At 34.6% G+C, this 23,273-nt stretch overlaps 1 long non-coding RNA gene across 10 annotated transcripts; it reads right to left on the bottom strand.

Annotated features, from left to right (window-relative positions):
* Nucleotides 1–4,328: 4,328 nt before the first annotated feature.
* Nucleotides 4,329–8,265, bottom strand: LOC141687224 (uncharacterized). 10 transcript variants are annotated; one of them, XR_012560966.1, is made up of 6 exons: nt 8,164–8,231; nt 7,657–7,711; nt 7,235–7,305; nt 6,938–7,088; nt 5,650–6,857; nt 4,329–4,744 (listed from the first exon to the last, which is right to left on the bottom strand). It is a non-coding gene; the product is annotated as an uncharacterized LOC141687224 (long non-coding RNA). The 10 variants fall into 10 exon arrangements; XR_012560968.1 differs by lacking the exon at nt 8,164–8,231 and adding an exon at nt 8,051–8,072; XR_012560970.1 differs by lacking the exons at nt 7,235–7,305; nt 7,657–7,711 and adding an exon at nt 4,866–4,932 and having other exon boundaries at nt 8,164–8,265.
* Nucleotides 8,266–23,273: the final 15,008 nt, after the last annotated feature.

The raw sequence follows: 23,273 nt of genomic DNA, 5'->3' as shown, positions 1-23,273 counted from the left end.
CTGAGAGATTGAATCAACTGGAATCTGTACAAATGGTTTACCATACCTACTTGAAAGAACACATCTTGGTGTACTTTATGACAGATGGTAGGGTTTATCATATAAGGCAAAATGCCATTCCATTGAAGTATTTTGAAGAATTGGAGCATGTACTATTCTTACTTCAAGTGAATGACAGATTGACAGGAAGTGCTGCAAACTATTTAAAGGATCAGATTCAGAGATAGAAAAGGCTTTATTCTGTTAAGTTTGACAGCACATATGTTCCAAAGTACAGAGATCACAAGGGTGATATAGTTGAAATGAAGCCCAACACTGCTAAGATTATAACTACCTTTCTAGGTTACAGGGCTGTGGAATTCAATCTTGAGTCTGATAAAGCTTATTTGATCAGACTGGATCAGGATATAAGAAAAGCAAAGATTAATGATCTCAGGGCTGCAATCTTTCAAATTGGTGAAGATAATGCAGAGCTTAAAGATGCTAAAAGGAGAATGATTGATGAACTTAGATATGCTGAGAGATGTTTGTTGAAGAACTATCTCAGAACAACTCCTGATATTAGAGAGATTAGAAGATGAAGTCAAGTCAAGATCTACAACTGCTTAAATTCTGATATTTGTACAGACTGAAGTTTTTATCAGAAGTTAAAGATTGGTAAAGCTTTAAGGACTGTAAGTTGTAGTTATCTAGTATAATTCTCATGCATTTGTACTTAATGTTTTTGACATCATCAAATATCTGTTAAACTTGTATATTTTGCTAATTTACAAGTTGGGGGAGATTGTTAGATATATTTGATAATGTCATGGCTAATATGATTTATGTTAAGTTTTCAGATCTTACTTAAACATGATAAATCAGTACTTACTGGAAGTCAGGACTTAAGGATATCAGTACTTATATTATCAGGAGATAATCATCAGAAGATGGATATCAGAACTTAAGTGCTGAAGGACGTTCAAGATAAGGATAGTAGCTGATTAAAGGAAAGAAGATCGAGATAAACATAAGAAGAGATATGCATGAAGAAGGAATTCTATGAAGAATAGAATACTTGGAAGAAAAGATATCTGATTGATATATTTTAGGAAGCAGAATTATATTTCATATGAATTAGTGATTATCTTGTAACTGTGTAGTATATAAACACAGACATAGGGTTTACACTATAAGTGTTATCATATTCGAGAAGATTATTCATTGTAACCCTAGCAGCTCTCGTGATATTTGTTCATCACTGAGAGGTAACAGTTTCATACTGTAACAGAGTTTATTGTTTCAATAAAGTTTGTTTTCTGTTACTTGAAATATTAAAAGTTCGATTTGATTGTATTTTTACACTGTATTTACCCCCTCTACAGTGTGTGTGTGACCTAACAAGCCTTATTCTTTGTAAACCATCCCTTGTTGATTTCCAGATACTAAACCACACAAATATGATACTACTCTCCAAATATATAACTACCAAACACTAGAACCGAATTGTTTGAACATACAGAAATTTTTATACCCCAACCATTTTGTATAACATCAAAGAACTAAACCTTAAAAAATCCTAGTTCACCTAATATCTGATTCCCTTATAGGCTGGAGGCCATTTCTTTTACATACTTTGATATACCCTCGTAGTACCCATGAATTGTACCATGCTCTTATGCAAATGTTTTGTATGCAAATGTTTTATTACTGTTGATGATGAACTTATTTTATTGAGTTATACCATTTATCATATTGAACTGCTTTAGAATTGGATAGTTTTCTTTATGTGGACCAGATTCATGGTCAGACCAGATTCGTGATCGAATTAGGCCAATGTGTGCCTTGGATCCAGTTTATAGAGAAGAGCTGTGTGCCTTGCTCGGAGTTAGTGCGTGACTGATCAGCAACCTAACCTTGGTTTTAAAATTTAAAATGAATATCCAATTCTAATGATTGTTTAACAAGAAACTTGATTCCTCTGAATCATCTCGTTTGATCATTCTTTAACCTCAGTTATTGTTATTATGACTTGCTGAGCTAGTTAGCTCACTCTTGCGGATCTTTTTTATGTATTCTATAGTTAAGAAGGATACAGTTGATAGCGAGGTTTTCCAGTTTAATATACGAGCTAGGATTCCAGATTGAGTTGGATCGAGCTAGCAGGAGCTTGTTACGGTAGTGCGATAGTAAGATTGTAAGAATAATTTCATTATCAGTTGTAAGTTAAATTAGTTGGGATTTGGTACGTTGTAATAAAAATTAAGGTTGTGGCTTGTTTTCATACTTTAACCTGTTGCGATCCGTGGTTATGTAAAGCAGGGTCATTGCAAGTATTATTTCTTATTCAGATTTATATATTGTATATGTGTTGTGGACCCCAAACTTCTGACCCGGGTTTGGAAGGCGCCACAGGTTGTTATCAGAGCCACATATTATAAGTCACTGAAACAAGCCTAGATTGTTGGGATTGGGTACAGGGTTAGGATTAGGAATAGGAAATAGAAAGATAAGACGCACTGATGTTGAGTGCGACTGTATAATAGGTCTCCGACACGATTTGTATTGCGATTCGAGATTCTTAGCTCGCGATGTGATTTCCAGATAACGGTAATGGCAGATCTTGTTTTCCATGTATCATCTAATCGTTTGGAGCCTTTCGTTTGAGGATTGTCATTTTATCCCATATTTGACTCGCATATTGTTTTCCCACTAGTATTAACTGTAATACCTCCTGTTATAATAGCTGCACCCCTTCAAGCTATTCTACGCTATTTCACCATCTCTTGATATGAGACTACCTATTTAAAAACCTCCATCTGTTTATTCTTGTTTTACTGGACATTCGGCTGTGAGTGTATCTCTTCCGTTTACCCTACACTCTGTTCTATACCCCAGTTTAAAACTTGTCCTATAAAGCAGCGGTACCTACGAGGATGGATTCGAGAGCTACAGTAAATGGTGAGTACCTGAGATATAAATAAAGGTGAGAAAAAGTTTAGAAAGAAGATTTAAATGTTTCGGAGGATAGCTGCTACCAGGTAACAAGAAGCCATTAGTGAATAGGCCACCCCTGATTAGCTTGTGGAAGGGATTATATGAGTTTTGAAAGAGAATTAGAGAAGCGTATGGATCTGGAACTCTCTTGAAGTTAGATAATGGTGTTATGACGATGGGATATATATATATATAGTAACCATGTGATGTGACATCAGCCGACTTGATGACTATTGGATAGCCTGTTCTATTTAACGACTGTAAAGATGATGACTGAGGTATTACTGGTATGGAAGCTTTGATGTGAAACTACGAATAAGATAACATGCAACAACAACTGAAGTTTTCATCGGTTAAGGAAGACAAAAGGGAACCAATAAAGGAGAGAAGGTAGATTGAAGTGAATAGACCTTTTTGTGATCGTTTCTTTAATTTGGTACCTTGTTATAGGTAGGAAGGACAACAACCAACTCATATAGTAATGACAACCAGATCTACGATTTTCAAAATTTTTAAACAAGTTTTTGAAAAAGGTTTTCCCTTACAAAATTTCTAAAAGCCTTTTTGAATAAAATAAGTTTTAAAAATTGGTTGTCAAGTCACTACTTGAGTTTCTTGTTTGTTATAAGACCAGATTACTTAGAAAGTACGTGTTCCAGAAATTAGTATGGTTGATTCCGAGGGCCAAATGGACCCGCTATTTTGAGGCAGTTTTGATTAATACTAACAGCAGAATGTGAATCTTGTTTGATGAGATTAACAATAGAACCGGAGTACGGAAAAGCTATTCATCTAGTTGTAGAGATCATTAAAGTTTAAAGAATTCGTTGATTTAAAAGGAGCCTGGGCATGATCGAAGAATATTGGGAAGATTTCCAGACTCTTCTAAAGGAAGAACATTATTAACAAAAGAATCGTCACTTTAAGTGGCTTAGATAAAACTTGAAGTTATCCAGTAAGAGCGCCATTATGATCGAATCACTACGTCATAAGTGGGCTATTGTAATCCCTAAATGGTGTTACAATAGGCCCCAAAAGTATTACAATAGGTCTGTTATAACACCAAGGGGCATTATGTATACGAGCATTAAAATAGACACCCTAACGTAACACTTCACTGATCTATTGTAACAGAGAGGAAAACGTTACAATAGGCAACTACTGTAACACTAGCAGGCCCAAATGTAACACAAAATGAGTGATACAATAGCTTGATCAAGATTGCATAAGTGGGACCCATCCCGGGGACCACATGGCCTGCATGGGAGCTTGTGGGTCCCATATAACCTATTGTAACAGTCTGTTTTATCTATTGTAACACCAATTTTTTATAATTAAGCAACACTAGCATATGTAATGTAACATTATTTATAATTATATATTACATTAGAATATGGGGTAGAACATCAAAGTTTCCACGCATAAGAGTCTTAATATCCAAATCATACTACTAGATAATAGTGTCAACTTCTTACCATACTACTACTTTACATCCAAAGTAGGCCAACATCAACTACTCACACCCCAAACACCTATCACAACTACGATAAAAGTACTAGATTACAACAAAAGTATGTAGATAATAATAAACTCTGAACAAGATACTAATGTAAAACAATATAAAATAGGATATCTAAAAAATTCGCCGCCTTGAAATGAGTGTCATTGTTGTCTTGATCACTTGAATTACATAAATAATAGTGTGTTCTCTTTGAACTCTCGAATAATATTCCTTCTGCAATCTCTACAAAATCCCTTGTTGCTAAACCTGTCATAGAAGACTAGTGATTTAATTGACAAGATATTATTGCATAGTAAATCTTCTAACTGATGGACACACATATACCTTAACACTACATCTTCCTTATTGGACAGGTTTTTTTAATTACCTTTGTATCTGAGGACACCCGAGGTAGACTGGTACACTTAGGATGACTAACTTCAATATCAATTTAACTATACAATATTGAGACAATAAATCAGGAAACTACAACAAATTAACGGGTAACCAGCTGCGGAAAAAAGATATAAGCTCCATACAAGGTCAATATCCATTAAAAAAACTCTGGTAATTACAGATTTTTTATTGTAGATATAATAGACCGCAAACGAGGACTATCTTTTTTTTAAGGTGTGATAATCATTTATACCTTTCATCTTTGAGGTACTTTTCTCTTAGAAATGATTTTTTAAACAATTTTCTCTTAGAAATTTAATAATACCATATATTGAACCTATCTTGAGAATTGCTACAGACACTGGAGATTTATAGAATTGTTGCAGAAATTTCTAAGTACTCTTTTATCATCAAATTGATATCAAATCTTGAAAAAATCAACTAATAACATTTTGAGTAGGACAGTACGGATGGATTTTATAATTAACCAGTGTCTCGCTCCACCATAGAACCTGCGGGGAAGAATTATAGTGATGTGGCAGCTCCTAGTTGATCCATAGTTTGTACTGATTTTTAAGGATACATGTCAAACTTTTATTGGCCCAACATTAAAATCAGTAACATATCATGAATAATATTGCCATATTCTATAAGGTAGTCTAAGAGAAAAGAAACTACTTTGATTCCATATACATACAGATGAGTTGAGAAACCTATTGTAAAGGGCCAGAAGGTAAGGGAGAGATTTTATATTCATTTGAACTGGATTACCATACCTGGTATCAGCAGGTAAACAAATGAGTCCGGCAGTTGGTGTTGTCCATGCCTTGAGCAAAAAGAAGTTTTTTCCAATTGGATTAGATAAAATATTAATAACCAAATATCAAATAAACAAAAGTTCCCAACATAGAGTAAGAATAAAGCTGAACAGGCATTCAAGGTAACAAACGCCGTTAATGTTTTTTAATGTATCATAGTGACCATTTAAAAGATTAACCTAGTGCTTTTGCTGAAGAAAACCCAAGACATTCTCAGCAAATGAGGAATGCCTAAGCTAAATACTCGTGAAGAATGTATAATTGAAACTTGAAAGTATGGCAGGTAATTTTTCAGCCTAATTATGACTTGCCCTGTCCTTTATATGGATATCAAAGGCCTGGAAAAAAATCAAGAACAAAGAGATGAAATTGAACAGAAAAAACAAGAACCTTATACAATCAAGCAACTACATGAATCTAGCTGAATCATCCTTCACCGGAGTCATTCTTGGTGCTTGTTACAACCATCCAATGTCACTGGAAGAACCATGTAATGTTTTCTGCACTCTAGATATGGTGCTAAAAATAAGAGAAATTCACAAACTGAGGGTAGGATGACTTTTTTAGCTAGACAAAAATTTCGGTCACATAAGAGTTAATTTTTTCAATTTGAAATCATATTGTAAAAAGAGTGGAACTATTTTATCCTCGTACTCGAGCTACAGTACACTTGAAATAAATGGAAATGGATCTCAAAGAAGCCAATCCTAGCTTCCATAATAACCTCAGACTAGATAAAGGCATGTTTAACCTGTAGCAATATGCAACAGAACTTTAAGACAAAAGGGTTAATTACTGGTAAAATAACGCAAAATTTTGGAAAACAGCTGATATATAATAAATACACGTATCAAGTTAATAGATATAGAATAAACCTTGACAAGAAAAGTATCCGTACCCTCTTATAAATACGTCGACAATCCAATAGGGGCGTCCGCTTTCTACAATTTTACATATTGTACATACAGGGTCAATGAGATTTAAGGTTCAAGCTTTGTGAACCTGAAGGCTTCTACTAGCTACGTACAACAATGAAGAAGATGAACAAGTTTCATAAAAAGAAGTCTCTGGGCTATACCCAGAGGTTACCGGATGTTCATGTTGACTGGAGGAGCTGACTGTATCATATTTTGAAGAGTAACTCAATTTTCCAAAAAGAAGGTCCTCTGCATTAGTGCAGTAAAATACATTCATGAATAGATTAAAAAAAAGTTATCAAAATCGAGAATATAATAGATAGACTTACCAAGAAATTAATTGAATTGTTGGGTCATGTAAGAAGTCAAGGCCAACAGATGGGAAAAGATATCATCCATTGACAAAAAAGTATCAAATTGTTTCACTGAATGCTTCTTATTTTGTCAAGCATCATTGGAAGCTTATGTCTATGAGTACACCTGAGAAGGCCAACACTCAAAGTGTTACACATTAAGAAAATATTATGATTTATTTAAACGACAATTGTTTACGATATTAGAAAGCATTCCTGATAGCTATTTCGCTTCAAGTTATCGCAATCTAGAAATTATTTCACACCACTCGCCTTCCTATGAAATTTAATGCATCCCATTTAAAATACGTGCCTTTGAATACATAGTGCATGTCATCCCTCATCTGCCATATAACATTTCTTTTAAAACATTAATTTCTTTGAGACAAATCATCATCATAAGCAACACGACACTTACAACTAATGAAGCAGGTACTCACTTTAGCTCTACGATAAAAAATGACCCTTTTTAACGATATACTATTTTCCACAACATATCAATCATTATTCATTATATCAACAATATACTATTTTCCACAACATTTTACAGGCAAGATCAAAACTTTCCCCAATCATTTCATCTCAATTCAATTCACAAACCTAAAATAATCACTTCCACGGATAATCACACAATTCACAACAAAATCATAAAACTCTTATCAAAACACATCAAAAACAGCCAAAATTTACCGTACCAGTGCCTAACAAATTTACCGTACCACACCAAAATTTTGCCTCCTCCGCAAGTGCCTAACAAATATAAAATCTAGTCTGTTTCATTTCACCATACATATTTATAAATAAAATTAATTAATCACACAAAATATCAATACAGAGAGATCACGATTCAATGAGAATCAACTTAAATGGTGTATAACTAATTTGGCAGCTGAATCAGGTAATCGAGACACCTAATCAGTCAAAATACCTAATTAGTACCCTAATTACTCAAATATCCAACTCAAATACCTTAATTAGTGAAATATAAATTAATTATTAATCGAAGCAGAGAGAAGAAGATGTTAAGAAGTTCAAAGCCCTAAATATTATCTCCAAATCAAATAAAAAACTAAAATTGAGAAACCTAACCAGAATGAAGAAGAAGAGTTTGTAATCGTTGTTGTATTCAGTACAAGAGAGAGATGAAGAGAGAGGGGAGGAGAGAGGAGAGAGGGAGAGGGAGAGTTAGAGAGAGAGAGTACCTTCCGGGAACAAGTGAAGCCAAGAAAGGGGGCTGAGAGTGAGGGTTTGAAAGAGAAGGTTGAGATTGTGAGAGATTTGTAAAGTCTGAGAATATGTTTTCTTTTGAGGGGAAAAGGACCGCCCAAATATTTCACTTAATAAATCATGAATATTTTTTTTAATTTTAGTTATTCTTTTTAATTATTTAATTGTTATTGATTAAATAGGAAAATAAAAAAGTCTTTGAATTTATGTATAAGAAATTCTAAATTTAAATCATATTATATTTTACATTGATCATTCACTAGTAAATTAGAATATAATTTAATATTAATTTATTATCATATTTCTATTTTAATATTTTTAAAAATTAAAAAGTATCTAATGTAACACCAGATGTTGGTGTTACATTTTGTGCAACACCGGAAATTCTCCGCAACACTAGCTTTATAGCTATTGTAACACTGCAAGAGAGGTATTACAATAGGCCAAAAATCTCTTAGGTAATGTAACGCTTCGTGTAACACTTGCATTACAGTAGCCCACTTGTGGCGTAGTGAATTGTTAAAATAATATACATGTAGATGCAATGTTAAAGACGCTAGACTTAACAAGTAAGAATCTATTATAATGCTTAAATTGCGAAGGCATGTCAGCGGACTTTCTGAAGTTGTTATATAACACAAATGGAATAGGATCGAACAAGCTCGAAAGATGGATATAAGTGAAGTGTGGATGGCGACCAATAGTATCATTCTTTTCTCCAATACTACATCGTATATTCTTTTGATTTCTGAATATGTATGAAATTCTTTCATTAATAAATTCTTGCGGTGATAAGAAAAAGGAGGATGTTGCATTCCTTTCAAATTTAATTGTTCCCTCAAGTTTTGCTTTCTGATTGGGACAAACAGTGTTATGGTGAGACGCTTTGTCCGAATGACGAAGAGTCGGGTGGAACGCCAACTAATCATGTGATGTATGTCATATGGTATGAAAGACTGGCCATCTTAAGTACCAATGTGGTTGTCTCATTCATATTCAAACCATTACTTCTTCTTTCTTTTCAACTTCAAGTTTATTAAATTGTGAATCCTTCTAGTTGTTTCGTTATACCCTCATTCTTTGCAAAAGCTTTTCAAACAAAAATCAACGTATTATGAACTAAGCTGGCAAAGTTCCATCTACCTTTCATGCATGGAAAGAAAACAAGGGCATATGGCGAGGATTGCAAATCACTAGCCCAGTCAGGGATGCACTAAGAGTCAAGGGAATCTACTTCAATAAGGAATACGTCTCCGAGAACGAGAGTTTCCGATTTTCCTGTGAAATATGTTATTTAGAATACAAATTTGATGATGTGAATGATTATTGTGGATACCTTATGCGTTAAAAGTATTGAAAGATGTGGGAGCAACTTGATCGTTTATCTCTCAAGGTTTTGTTGATAAGATGAATTACCCTATTGAATTGATAAGATTATGACAAAAAGGACTAGCAAGTCAAGAACGTGTAATTGTTAAATAAGTGAGTACCAATGGTGGAATTGAGATTTTTGGCAATAAGTTGTGGAGAATTGATATCATTTAAGATAAGAGGATTTGAAATTATTCTAAGGAATAGATTAAATATTTAAGCGTGATGCCCAGATAGTCCGTCGTGATGAAAAGATAGTTCTGAAGATGCCAAATGAGAATGTGATGAGGTTCAGAAGATGAAGGAAGGTGAAGAATTTGTTAAAGATGACTTAAGCTAAGAGGTTACGGTGACCAAGAGGTAAGCACTACAGTGATTATGAATAGAAGTCAGAAGTAAACATAATTTGATGGTTTTATAGTAGTAATTAATGAGTTTCAAGATATGTTTCCAGACGAGTTACCAACGTATCCTCCAGATAGAGAAATTGAGTTCATGATTGACTTAGCATCTGAAATGAAATAAGTGTCCAAGGCCCCGCACAAAATGGCGCTAGTTAAAATGAAGGAGTTAGTAAAGTAAATGCAAGAGATGTTAGAAGAAGAAGCGATTAGACGGTGTACCCCATATGGTGTACCGATATTATTTGTTAATAAGAAAGATGGAAGTAGGAGATTATGTGTCGACTAGTGAAAGCTCAACAAGTTTACTATCAAGAGCAAAGTATATGTTACCTTGAACTAATGATTTGTTTGATCAGATGAAAGAAGAAGAGTATTTTCTAAGATTGATTTAAGCTTTGGGTATTATCAATTGAAGATTAAACCTATGGACATATCAAAGATAATTTTCAAAACTAGGTACTGCTGTTATAAAATTCTAGTATTGTCATTTGGATTAACCAATATACCAGTAGTATTTAAACTTGATGAACAGAATCTTGAAGGAAGATCCGAATAAGTTGTATTTAATGATAGCTGGGAAGTCGAAGAAGAAAGAAGTTGTATGAAAAATTTACAAGGTGAAAGTTTTGATGGTAGGAGGTATAATTTTTAGCATAAATAGTCAGTGAGGAGGAGACCAAAGAGGATCCAGCAGAGATTAAAGTTACTATGAATAAAGAAAGACCAAAAGCACTAACAAAAGTAAGAAGTTTTATTATTGACCGGTTATTATCAGAAATTTTTTCAAGATTTCTTGGAAGTTGCAATACCGTTGACGAAGCTAACCAGGAAAATCAAGAAGTTTATATGAAATGGAGAAGGATGAAGAAAATTTTGCGGAGTTGAAGGAGAGAATGGTTACAGCACCTGCTTTATCACTTTGAAAGTATCAAGGAGATTTGGTAGTTTATAGTGATACTTCTCATAAGGGAATATGATGTGTTTTGATGCAGCACAATAAAGTTATTGTATATGCATCCAGACAACCAAAACCTTATGAGCAGAAGTACCCTACTCATAATTTAGAATTAGCAGTAATAATAATATTCACTTTGAAAGATTGGGAAACATTAAATGTATGAAGAAAGGTGTAAGATCTATACGGACCATAAGAGTTTGAAGTATGTATTCACAAGGAAAAGCAAATGTAGTGGCAAGTGATAAGAAAAAAGGAGAAAATAAATATAGAGACTGTACCGAAAAGAATTACCTATGGAATTTCAGAAGTTGGGGTTGGAAGTCAGATATATAATCTAAAAGAAACAAGGATGGGTAGTATGACCTTTCAGTTAGAATTGTTAATAAAAGATGAAGAGATGTCAAGAGAAGATAATGGATCACGATGTTAACAGTTAGTAAGAGGAAATTTATGCACTCAGAAGAACGATCATGATATTCTCAGGTTTTCTTCCAGCACTTGGATGCTACAAGTAAAAAGAATTAAGAAATGAGATCCTACAAGAAATTCACAATATAAAGTATTTAATTTATTTAAGAAATGCCAAGATATACGAAAATTTAAAGAAAAATAGTGATAAACAGGTATAAGAAGGAAATTTCAAAATGGATAAGGAAGTATTGAACATGTCAAAGAATTAAGGCGAAGTATCGGAGGCCTAGTGAAGAAGGCAAACCGAGGAGTGATTTTACAAGGAGCGAATCGTAAAGTGTACCAGTGATGTTGTTGGAGAAAAGGAATGAAATTATGAGATTATGTACTGATTATCGGGAGTTTAACAAAACAACGAAAAAAAATAAGTGACCTCTATAAAGAATTGATTACTTACGAGACCTAATCTAAGAAGTGTGTTATGTTTCACGGATTAACTTAAGATCCGACCTGAGAACATATCAGAGATTATGATTAAAGTAAGTTATGAGCATTGAAAGCTCTGGTGATATTATGTGAAATAACAAGTATATCAGTTGTCTATAAGGAATTAAGGAACATGGTGTATAAGGAGTACTCAGATAAGTGAATTGTATTTATTGATAACATCCTCAACTATTCAAAGAATAAGAAAGTCTGTGTGGAATGTCCAAGGATTTTCCTCCAAAGATTAGAAGGAAAACAACTATACATTGAGTTTTTAAGTATGAAATTTTGACCGAGGTTAACAAAAGATTCTGATTAATCCACTAACAACTACCTAAACAAAGCCATCTGGTAATAGATGCCTTGTGCAGAAAGAAGGGATTGGATGTAATTAAGACCACTGAGGAGTTAATAAATGAATTGGAAAGAGTGGAACATGAAGTTCAAATACCTAAAGGTGATAATAAGTGATTATATGAGATTACCTTTCGGCCTTAATTGATAGAAACGAATAGGAGATGTTTAAATGTTTGGAAACTAAGTTAAAAATGAGCACCGCCTAACATCCTTCAACGAAGGGTCAAAGTGAGGAAGCGATTCAGGAAATATAAGATATATTGAGGAGTTGAGTTTTAAGGAAAACTTGGATGATCCTTTATCATCGATGTTAGCTTTAGAATGCCACTTTACCAAGCCTTATGTGGACCCAGGTGTAGTCCCCACTTTATTGAAATAAAGTGGGAGAAATGAAGTTGTCAAATCCTAAGTAATTCAGCACACCAATGGCGTAGTGATATTGATTGAAGCGGCTTGGAGTAGGCAAAGAAAGAAGGCGGATTTGTATCGAGAGAGAGTATGAATATAGAAATAGGACCAGTAATTTTAGTAAAAGTTTCACCTTGAAAGAGATTGGATAAGTCTGAATAGAGGGGATAAGTTGAGTCCTAAATTTAGTGAACCATTCGAGGTATTGATAAATATAGATAAAGTAGTTCACGAGTTGATATTATCGTCACAACAGTATGTACATATAATGTGTTTTTCCTGTCAATGTTAAAGCGATAAGTATCTGATTTGAATTAAGTGATTGATTAGGAGCCAATGGGCTCTTGTCCAAGTTTGTTCTGCATATAGTGATCGATCCAAATTCTTGATCGTTAGAGGCGAGTCCTTGGAAATGAGAGTATATCTATAGTAAGTACGTTTGGAATCCTCAAGTAGAAGGGTCTACTTGGGAATTAGAGTCAGATATGCTTGACAAATATCCTCACTTGTTTAGTTAGATCAGATTCTGAGGACAGAATCTTTTTAAGGGGGGAAGGATATAACGATTCGTGTATTTTTGAATTATTTAAATATGTAAGTGTGAAAGTATTAAATAAATAAAGTACGTGTATAGTTTTTGTCAGCTCGATTTTATTTTATTATTGTTTATGTGCGATTTATGGTGTACCGGGTTGTCACCGTATTTAATTATGGAATTGTATTGAATTGTTTCCACTTTTAAAAGTAAATTTAATGCAAATTTAATTATATAAATACGTGGATTGTCTCTAAAATTATTTTAATGGTTTTATAATTACAATAATTATTTTTGGGATTTTATAAAATTTAGAAATCAATATTTCATCAATTATTTGCCCCTTTATGATTTTCTGATTGCATTTATTTGTAAAACCTGTATTTAAATCAAAAATTCTTCAAAAATTATGAAACTCATACTTATTCAAGTTTAGAATATTCCGAGAATTTTAAAATTATTTCGGAAATTTTTGGGATTAATTTCACCCGCGCGTTGTTTCGTTAATTATTAAAAAGCGGGTATAAACTGTGCTTCAGAAATTGTTTTAAAATTTTGAAATTTACGTTTCTGTTAACTTCGGGATATTTATAAAAGTTTAAAACTATTTCGATAACTTTTCGAGTATATTTTACCCACAACTTGGTTCGATAATTCGCGAATTGTCGGAAAAACTGAGATAGCGGGATACGTGTACGCATTTCCTTTACTTGCTTTGATACGTGGAAATAACATAAGGAAGTAGAAAAAAAATATATTAAACTAAACCTCCATCCCTGTTCCTTCATTCTCTCATTCTCGATTTGTCTCTCCCTCTCCACAATCTTTTCCGCTTTTCTCTTTTATTTCCCTTTTCTGTTTCCCTCTTGCTCACGGTCGTGGTTCTTGTAATTCTCGGTGAGTAGCAGCCGGTTGTCCCTGGTGGTTCCGCCGCCGGCGTTATTCCGGTGCTCTCTTGTTCTGGCTGCCTGTCACTTTCCGATTCCGGTAATTACTACTGTTGGTCTTGACTGTTCCTGCATATATAAATATACGCGCGTGCGTATGTGTGTGTGTAGCAACCGAGAGCTGTGTTGTGGTTGCCTTGTGTTCGTTCTTTCTGGCCTGGGTTTTTCCGAATTGCCATTTTACGATTGTGCAATTGTTTGGTAAATTAAATTGGGTGTATAATAATCTAAATTTTCTGAATATTTACAGGAATTATTTGATGGGTTTTCATGAAATAAATATTTCGTGTGGGTATTATTAGCAATTAATTGGTGGAATTTCGTATGGAAACCCGAAATATATCCGACACCAACAAAATTTTGTCTCCATCGACGATGATCCTCGGTGAGTCGATGGTGGACTGTGATGATTAATTCTGAGTCCTACCTTTATAAAATAAACAAATTTAATTCATAAAGTTATTTCCAGAATGAAAATATTTAATTAAAATATAAAGGTTATATCGAGGATCGAGATGTATAACTGAATTGATTGATTGGTTGTGATATTGGTGGGATTGTGATTGTGGATTACTGTGGTTGTTGTTGTGTATTGACGTTGAGTTGATCGAAGGGATAGTTCGATAAACAAAGGAGACACCGTCCAAATTTTGGAAGCGTATCCTGTAAAATATCAGGAGTATCAGTTGAATGTATATAGTTATGTACTTATAAATAAATGTGGTACGAGCCTATCTGCATATTGTACCATATGGTTAATAACCCTATTTTACGAAATGTACCTTCGTGTCATAAGAATATATTTTACAAATTATAGCTGACAACCCATTTTCTGAAACAATGAGTATATGTATTTTCCGAAAGTGAATATCAAACTGATTTTTGAATACGTGAACCCTAACTGATGCCTGTATTACAATAATGTATGTGTTACGAGTCGGGTTTTGTTAACGCATGGGTATATAGTTAGCGAGGATATGTCAAGCATAATCGAAAGTCTAAATTAGGGTATTTTGACTCTGTAGGTTCTAGTCGGAAGGCCCGAGAATCGGCATTGGACGAAAGATAGTTTGATGGACAGTCGATAAGCTCATTAAGGTTTCAAGCGTTGAGGTCGGGTCGGGTCAAATAATAATAATAATAATTGATGGATAGACAATAATGCATGAGCATTCGAGTCGGGTTGAAGTCAAATAATAATAATTGTAAAGCTCTGCAAGGCAAGTACTTCTAAACCTTTCTCGAGATATAGTGCAAACAATTCTAAATTCTCTTGTGACATATTGTTAAGTATTCAAAATAGTTATGTTTTATAATACGAGTACTTTGAACCATACAACCTTGAACCCGGATCACATCATTTGATCTTTGAGCCGTAAGCCTTATTCTTTGTAAACTATCCCTTGTTGATTTCCAGATACTAAACCACACAAATATGATACGATTCTCCAAATATATAACTACCAAACACCAAACACCGGAACCGAATTGCTTGAACATACAAAAACTTTTATACCCCAACCATTTTGTATAACATCAAAGAACTAAACCTTGAAAAATCCTTGTTCACCTAATATCTTATTCCCTTACAGGCTGTAGGCCATTTCTTTTACATACTTTGATATACCCTCGTAGTACCCATGACTTGCACCATGCTCTTATGCCCATATTTTATATGCAAATGTTTTATTACTATTGATGATGAACTTATTTCATTGAGTTATACCGTTTATCATATTGAACTGCTTTAGAATTGGATAGTTTTCTTTATGTCGACCAGATTCGTGGTCGAATTAGGCCAATGTGTGCCTTGGATCCAGTTTATAGAGCAGAGCTGTATGCCTTACTCGGGGTTAGTGCATGACTGATCAGCAGCCTAACCTTGGTTTTAAATTTTAAAATGAATATCCAGTTCTAATGATTGTTTAACAATTCCTCTAAATCATCTCGTTTGATTATTGTTTAACCTTAGTTACTGTTATTATGACTTGCTGAGCTAATTAGCTCACTCTTACAGATCTTTTTTATGTATTCTACAGTTAAGAATGATACAGTTGATAGCGAGGTTTTCCAGTTCAATATACGAGCTAGGATTCTAGATTGAGTTGGATCGAGCTAGCAGGAGCTTGTTACTGTAGTGAGATAGTAAGATTGTAAGAATAATTTTGTTAGGTCACACACAATGTAGAAGGGGGTGAATACAGTGTATAGCACAATCAAATCGAACTCTAATAACTCAAGTAACAGAAAACAAACTTTATTCAAAAGAATAAACTCTGTTAAAGTATGGAACTGTCCTCTCTCAATGATGAACAAATATCACGAGAGCTGCTAGGGATACAATGAATAATCTTCTCGATAATGATAACACTTATAGTGTAAATCCTATGTCTGTGTTTATATACTACACAGTTACAATATAATCGCTAACTGATATGGAATATAATTCTGCTTCCTAAAATATATCAATCAAATATCTTTTCTTCCAAGTATTCGATTCTTCATAGAATTCCTTCTTCATGCATATCTCTTCTTACGTTTGTCTTGATCTTCTTTTCGTTTCAATCAGCCACCTTCCTTATCTGAACGTTTCCTTTAAGTCCTGATATTATCTTTTGATAAATATCTCCTGAACCTTAAGTACTGATGACTTAAGTTCTGACTTTAGTATAAGTGCTGATTTTAGTTAAGTACTGATTTGTCCTGTTTAAGTAAGATCTGAAAACTAAACATAAATCATATTAGACATGACATTATCAAATATATCTAACAATCTCCCCCAACTAGTAAATTAGCATAATATACAAGTTAACAGATATTTGATGATGTCAAAAACATTAAGTACAAATGCATGAGAATTTGACTAGATAACTACAACTTACAGTCCTTAAAGCTTTACCAACTTTAACTTCTGATAACAACTTCAATCTGTATTCATATCAGAATTTGAGCAGTTGTAGATCTTGACTTGGCTTCATTTTCTGATCTCTCTGATGTCAGGAGTTGTTCTGAGATAATTCTTTAACAAACATCTCTCAGCATATCTGAGTTCATCAATCATCCTCCTTTTAGCATCTTTAAGTTCTGCAAAATCTTCACCAGTTTGAAAGATTGCAGCCCTGAGATCATTAATATTAGCTTTCCTTATGTCCTGATCCAATCTGATCAAATATGCCTTATCAGACTCAAGATTGAATTCTACAGCCTTATAACCCAGAAAGGTAGTTATAATCTTAGCAGAGTTAGGCTTCATCTCAACAATATCACCTTTGTGATCTCTGTACTTTGGAAGATATGTGCTGTCAGACTTTACAGAATAAAGCCTTTTCTATCTCTGAATTTGACTCTTCAAATAGTTTGCAGCACTTTATGTTATTTTGTCATTCACTTGAAGTAAGAATAATACATGTTCCAATTCTTCAAAATACTTCAGTGGAATGGCATTTTCCCTTATATGATAAACTCTACCATCTGTCATGAAGTACAACAAGATGTGTTCTCTCAAGTAGGTATGGTAAACCATCTATACAGATTCTAGTTGATTCAATCTTTCAGGAGTTGCTCCAATACCTGGTTCACTTAAGGAAGTTGGATCATTGGTTGGGTTCTGTATTCTTCTTTCATCAGCACTACCCAATCCAGATTTATCTCTTGCTTCCTTTCCAGTAACCACTCTTGCTTCAAAACCACTTACAGCAGTCTTCAAAGGTTGAGTCTGTTTGGCTTTGGTGAATCCTGGTAGGAGTAACTTTGAGGGTTTAACATGATCAATGTCAGAGGTTTCCTTTGATTTATCTTTTGATATCAAGTTAACTTGAGCTATGTCAGAGGTTACTTGCTTTTTTCAGATATCAGAACTAACTATATCTTGACTCTGAACAACTTGAGCAATGTCAGAGGTTGTCTTAGAAATTTTTCTTGAAGTCAGAGCAAGATCAGCATCTTCAACAGTAATTACTTCATCCACAGGAGGCACATAAACCTTGATAGGTTCACCAACTTTCTCTTTGCCCTTGGACCTTGGATCTATCTGTAATTGTGATTTAGCCTTGGTTGCTTCAGGATTTGTTCTTTCTTTTATCACAATGCCTTTGGCCTTTGGAAGTTTCTTTTTACCAACAGAAGCTTCAGATTTAGATTTGACTTTTTCTGACTTAAGTCTAGCTTCTTCTTCCATCAGACTCTCAAAGTCCATTCCTGGATTTTCTTTCAGAAATAGCTGTCTTGATATTTCTTCATCAAGATCCAAAAGTTCATCAGAACTTATCCTTTTACCAGTAGCAGAAGTAATTCTTTTTCCAGGATCAGAACTTGTCCTGTGACTTGTAATTTCAGCTCTTCTTGATGAGAAACTTCTACCTTGACCATGACCTCCACCCATTCCAGAGTTTCCCTGGTTATCTTTTTCATTATCCTTCCCCTTCAGTGTCTGATCAGTTTTGCATTTGGACTTAATTACTTTCTCCCCCTTTTTGGCATCAGCAGGTAAGAGAAGAGAGACTAGCAATTCCACTGAGGCTCGGATTTCATCGAGTTGAGATTGCTGAGAAGCTTGATTTTTCAAAATATCATCAATCTGAGACTGTTGCTTCTCTTGGGTCTTCTCAATGTAAGCAACTCTGTCAAAGGTAGGTTGGAAGAATTTTTTCTTATCAATTTTCTGAGTCATTTCTTACTTGAGCAATTCTTCTTGAATTTTATGTAACTTTGCATGAGTTGTTGAATGGAGACCTTGAAGATGTCTAGTACTCAATGCAGTAACTCGAAGCTGTGTCTTGAAATCATCATTAATTAACATTTCATCAGCTTTTTCCAAGTGCTCAGCAAGAATCTTGTCAGATGGAACAAAGGTAACTGAGTTTCATTCCTTATTCCACTCCTATCCTCTAGGAGTTTCACTCCAAGGTACTGGTGCTTCTCTTCGAACAAACTTCTTGACTAACTTACTTTTGTGAATAGTTTGTTGAGGTGCATGTCCTGATGGACCAGCTCCAGTAGCATCTTTATTTATAGCAGCATCACCAGTAGTATTAGCATTTGAAGCATCAGAACTGACAGAATCAGCATCTTCTGATAAAACAACAGTATGAAAAGCAATTGAGGCTTCAGCATCATCCTCTAAGTGCTGATCTATTTCCAAGTTCTGATCAATAGCCATATCTTGATGCTCACCTATATTCTGATCATCAACATCTAGATGTAGAGAAGGTGTTGTAGACAATTCTGGAGTTTGAGTAGCATCAGTAAAAGGTGTTGTTGATGGATTAATTGCTGTTGGAGCTTCTAAGTAGAGAACCTCAGGCACAACCAGGTTGTGAATATCAATTTCAGCACTTGTGCCTGGGTTTACAGGAGATACAGTTTCATGTACAGGAGACACAGATGGTGTGTTTGCCTTGTCTGTAACAGCTTCCTGAGTTGGGGACAATGGAGAGGGAGATGCAGTAGCTTCAGCAAATTCTGGTTCTTTTGAGATCAAAGATTCCTGATCTCCTTCCTTAGCTGCTGCTTCCTCATCATCTGAAGTTGGCCTTTTAGCTCTCTGTTTCTTGTATCTCTTTGAAGGTGGGGATTCCTTGGGAGGTTCAGCATAAGTCATCATTCTAAGCCTTTTGAGAAGCTTAGATTCCCCAATTCCAGAATCCTTCTGAGAAGGGACCTTCTCAGATTCTTTAACAATAGGTTCTGATGCAGAAACCTGTTCCTCACTATCAGACTCATCTCTCAGAACAATCCTCCTTCTCTTCTATTGTGTCTGAGGGACAGTCCTTGTCCTCTTGAGCTTGGAAGATGAAGGCTTCACAGTAGGTGCTGAGGATGAAGGTTGAGCTATCTGTGAAGGTTTGAGATGTGTTCTGATAGAGGATTGAGGTATAGATGTATGAGTGGTATGTTCTGATGGTTGTTGTGGTGTTTGGGATGTGGTGGTAGGTTGAACATCAGGATACACATATCTATAGGTTTGAGGATCAGCATTTACCAGGATCAGTTTTACAGACTGAGGAATCTGTAAAGGTCTAACCACCGTTTTCATAAGGTTAGCATTTACCAAGTCATTAAAAGCCCGTTTTGCAAGTTTAAAGGGTGGAAATAAGTCAGTGGTAGGTTGGGGTTCATCAGCACAACAGAAATTATATATAAGCTGACAGAATCTAGCAAAGTAGACAACATTCCTATCCTCTGTCATCCTATCCCCTATAAAACCTAGCACAACACTTGCAAAATCAAAATGAGTTTGGTTAATAATAGCATACCCGATGTGCTGACTCATTATTGGAATGGCATTAAAGTTGGAACACTTATTCCCGAAGGCTTTAGTGATGCAGTCGAAGAAAAAGCTACATTCCTTTCTGATATGAGCTCGTTTCAACTGTCCAAACTTAGCCAAACTCTTCTCATACCCCAAATTGGCCATGAGCTGCTGTAGAACTGGTTCCTCCGGTGTTGAGAAAATGCAGCCTTCTGGTAAATGTAGAGCCTTGCGAACTGTTCCAGGAGTTACCACATGTTCAACATCATTGACTTCAAAAACAAAGTCCGCCAAAACGTCAGAACTTGTTGGCTTGAAAAGACTGGTGGCTGGGTCAATCCATACCCAATTTCACTGTGTGCCAGAAGATCTTACACAAAGTGCAACTCAGATGGAGCTTTATCATGATTTAGGAATGCAGCATAGTTGTTGGGAACGAAATTGGCTCCATCTATAATCAAATCCTTAGGTGCCATGAGAAAAAAAAATTGAGAATTAAGGTTGCCTGTAAGGTATTTGATAAAATGTCTGTATGAAAACCAACATTAGGAGATGAGAGAGAGTAAAAGTAAAGAAAGAGAGATAAAGTGTAAAAGTAAACAAAATATTGTATAATCTTCTCTCTCTCTTACTTATACATGGTTAAAAAAAATAACCGTTGGACACCTGTGAGACATGCAGCAATAATGAATAGTTAATGGGCACGGGAAAACAGTAATCATTACTTATCACATGCAGTTTTTCAAGGAAAAATCGTTCCACTTACCAAGTAATCCCATTAAGTGTGAGAATGACCAAAAAAAATAAATCAAGTAAACAAGTACTGATATTTTAAAATCACAACTTAATTTATATCAGTAATTAAAATGGTCATCAGAATATGGATATATCAGGATTTAAAAATGCAACAGAATTTAAACCATCTCAGAGACAAAATCTTGCAAAAATATAAAATTCCATTAATATATTAAGAGAATACATTCATGAAATTGAAATTTACATCAGAACATTACAAGACTGTCCTAAGCTACAAACTCCAACATCAACAGCTTTTGTCCTTGGCTAAGAAGCCGGACAAAGTTGACGATGAAGAAAAACAAAAAGAAGAAAATAAATTATTTCTTCTTCCGACTCTCTACAAAAAGAATAGCGAGTCGAATGATTCGCTCTTGTTGGCGGAGAGCTTCCAACCTTTCTTCTTCCAATCGCTCCAGATGGCGATGGTAGTCCATGTAAAAGAACAGGAGGTGTGTAAGAACCTCCTGGGGAACCGAGTCCCAAATCTCATCAGGACTGACAGTTACGTGCCAGTCCTCATAGCTCAACTCCATATTGAAGGTCTCGTAGTTTAATAACATATTGTAGTTGACCATGATTGTGTTGGTATGAAGGAAAAGATAGTGAGTATGTGAGAAAAGAAATGATGTGTAGGCTGATTTGAGGTGTTGGTTTATATAGGCAATAGAATGCCAGGAAACACAAGGAAATTTAATGCTGACAGGTAGAAATAATTCTACCTCGTCTCCCTAGACTGGGAAGAAGAAAAACAGTCATTGGAAGTGTAAAATAGGGTTTAATGCGCACAAGAAACAAGTAAATATTACTGTGCATGTACGTGTTCCAACAACCCTAATTGTATTGACTGTTAATATCTCACTCGTACATATTCTGATTTAAAATAAGACTGTTTCAGATTTTAACCAAAAATAAGTCAAGTAGAGGATCAGAATTTAATATCAGCACTTAGACTTATATCAGAACTTAACAGTCATCAGAACATGATTTCTTAACTCAAAAAATGAATGCCTATCTCTGTGATTCTTCACACAAATTCTGATTTCGATTCTTCAGAACTTATTTCTCAGAACTTCCAGCAGAACTTGTCCTCAGAATTTATGCAATCTGACACAGAAACTGTTCATCTAAAACGACATTGAACGCCACAGTAATTTTCATCATTCATATGGAGTGTAAGTGTGTGCATTAAGCAAAATATCAGACAAAGAGTAAAGTCTGATTCAATTCAGTACATTTTAGAAATAAGGCATAACTAAGAACTTTACTAAAAATCTGTCATTTATTCTGAAGTTTACATTTGAATGAGTTCATGCACGAGTCCACCTCAACTGTTTTGTACTTATTTTATGCATCTTTTGAAATTCCATTTTACAGTGGCTTCTCAGTGTAAGTGAGTCACGACTGCTTATCAGAATTTATGCTATTATCAGAGTATTTCTCCAGTAATCATAGAGTGTGAAAAGTCACCAAGAAAAATAATTATTTGCTTTTCTGATGCATATTACTTAATACCAGCAATGCACTTGGGTCGTTCCTTCCATATTTTTACTCTAGATCTCAAAGGAGTACCTGATTTTTATTCCCTTTTCTTTTACTTTTTCTTTTGATGAGTGAGGATTATCAGCACTTAGTACATCCATCAGATTTACTAACATCAGAACTTAACAGATGAGAAGCATTATTCTAGTTTTTGACTTAGTAATAAGATAGACAAAGTAAACGTGACTAAGCTCAATATCAGAATTTGCTTGGGTCAATAGATTTCCACATTAATAATTACTTCTAACATGGGATCTCTAGTATGTTAAAGACTAATAGGTTAGCATCTAGCACAGTTATCCTCATAGGATTGAATAATCACAGAAACAGTCAGTTCACTATCAGAGTTTAGAAATTCACATCAAACAACAATCAGTACTTAAGCAATTTTCAATTAAGTACATAATACACAAAGAGAGTAATTTCTGTAAATACTGATCATAAAGTCTGATACATCAGAACAAAACAAAGCAGATTTAGAGAAAGAACCTAAAACCATTCCAAGTTCATTTACCAATCTTGTAAAAGTAGCTTCACACAGTGGTTTTGTGAAGATATTTGCTAGTTGTTGATCTGTTGGAACAAAGTGCAATTCCACTGTACCTTGATCCACATGTTCCC

The sequence above is a fragment of the Apium graveolens genome, chromosome 9, assembly GCF_009905375.1.
Source record: "Apium graveolens cultivar Ventura chromosome 9, ASM990537v1, whole genome shotgun sequence".
NCBI classification, from domain to species: domain Eukaryota; kingdom Viridiplantae; phylum Streptophyta; class Magnoliopsida; order Apiales; family Apiaceae; genus Apium; species Apium graveolens.
The sequence above is the reverse complement of the archived record's forward strand: the minus strand, read 5'-3'. Positions and strand labels throughout refer to the sequence as shown.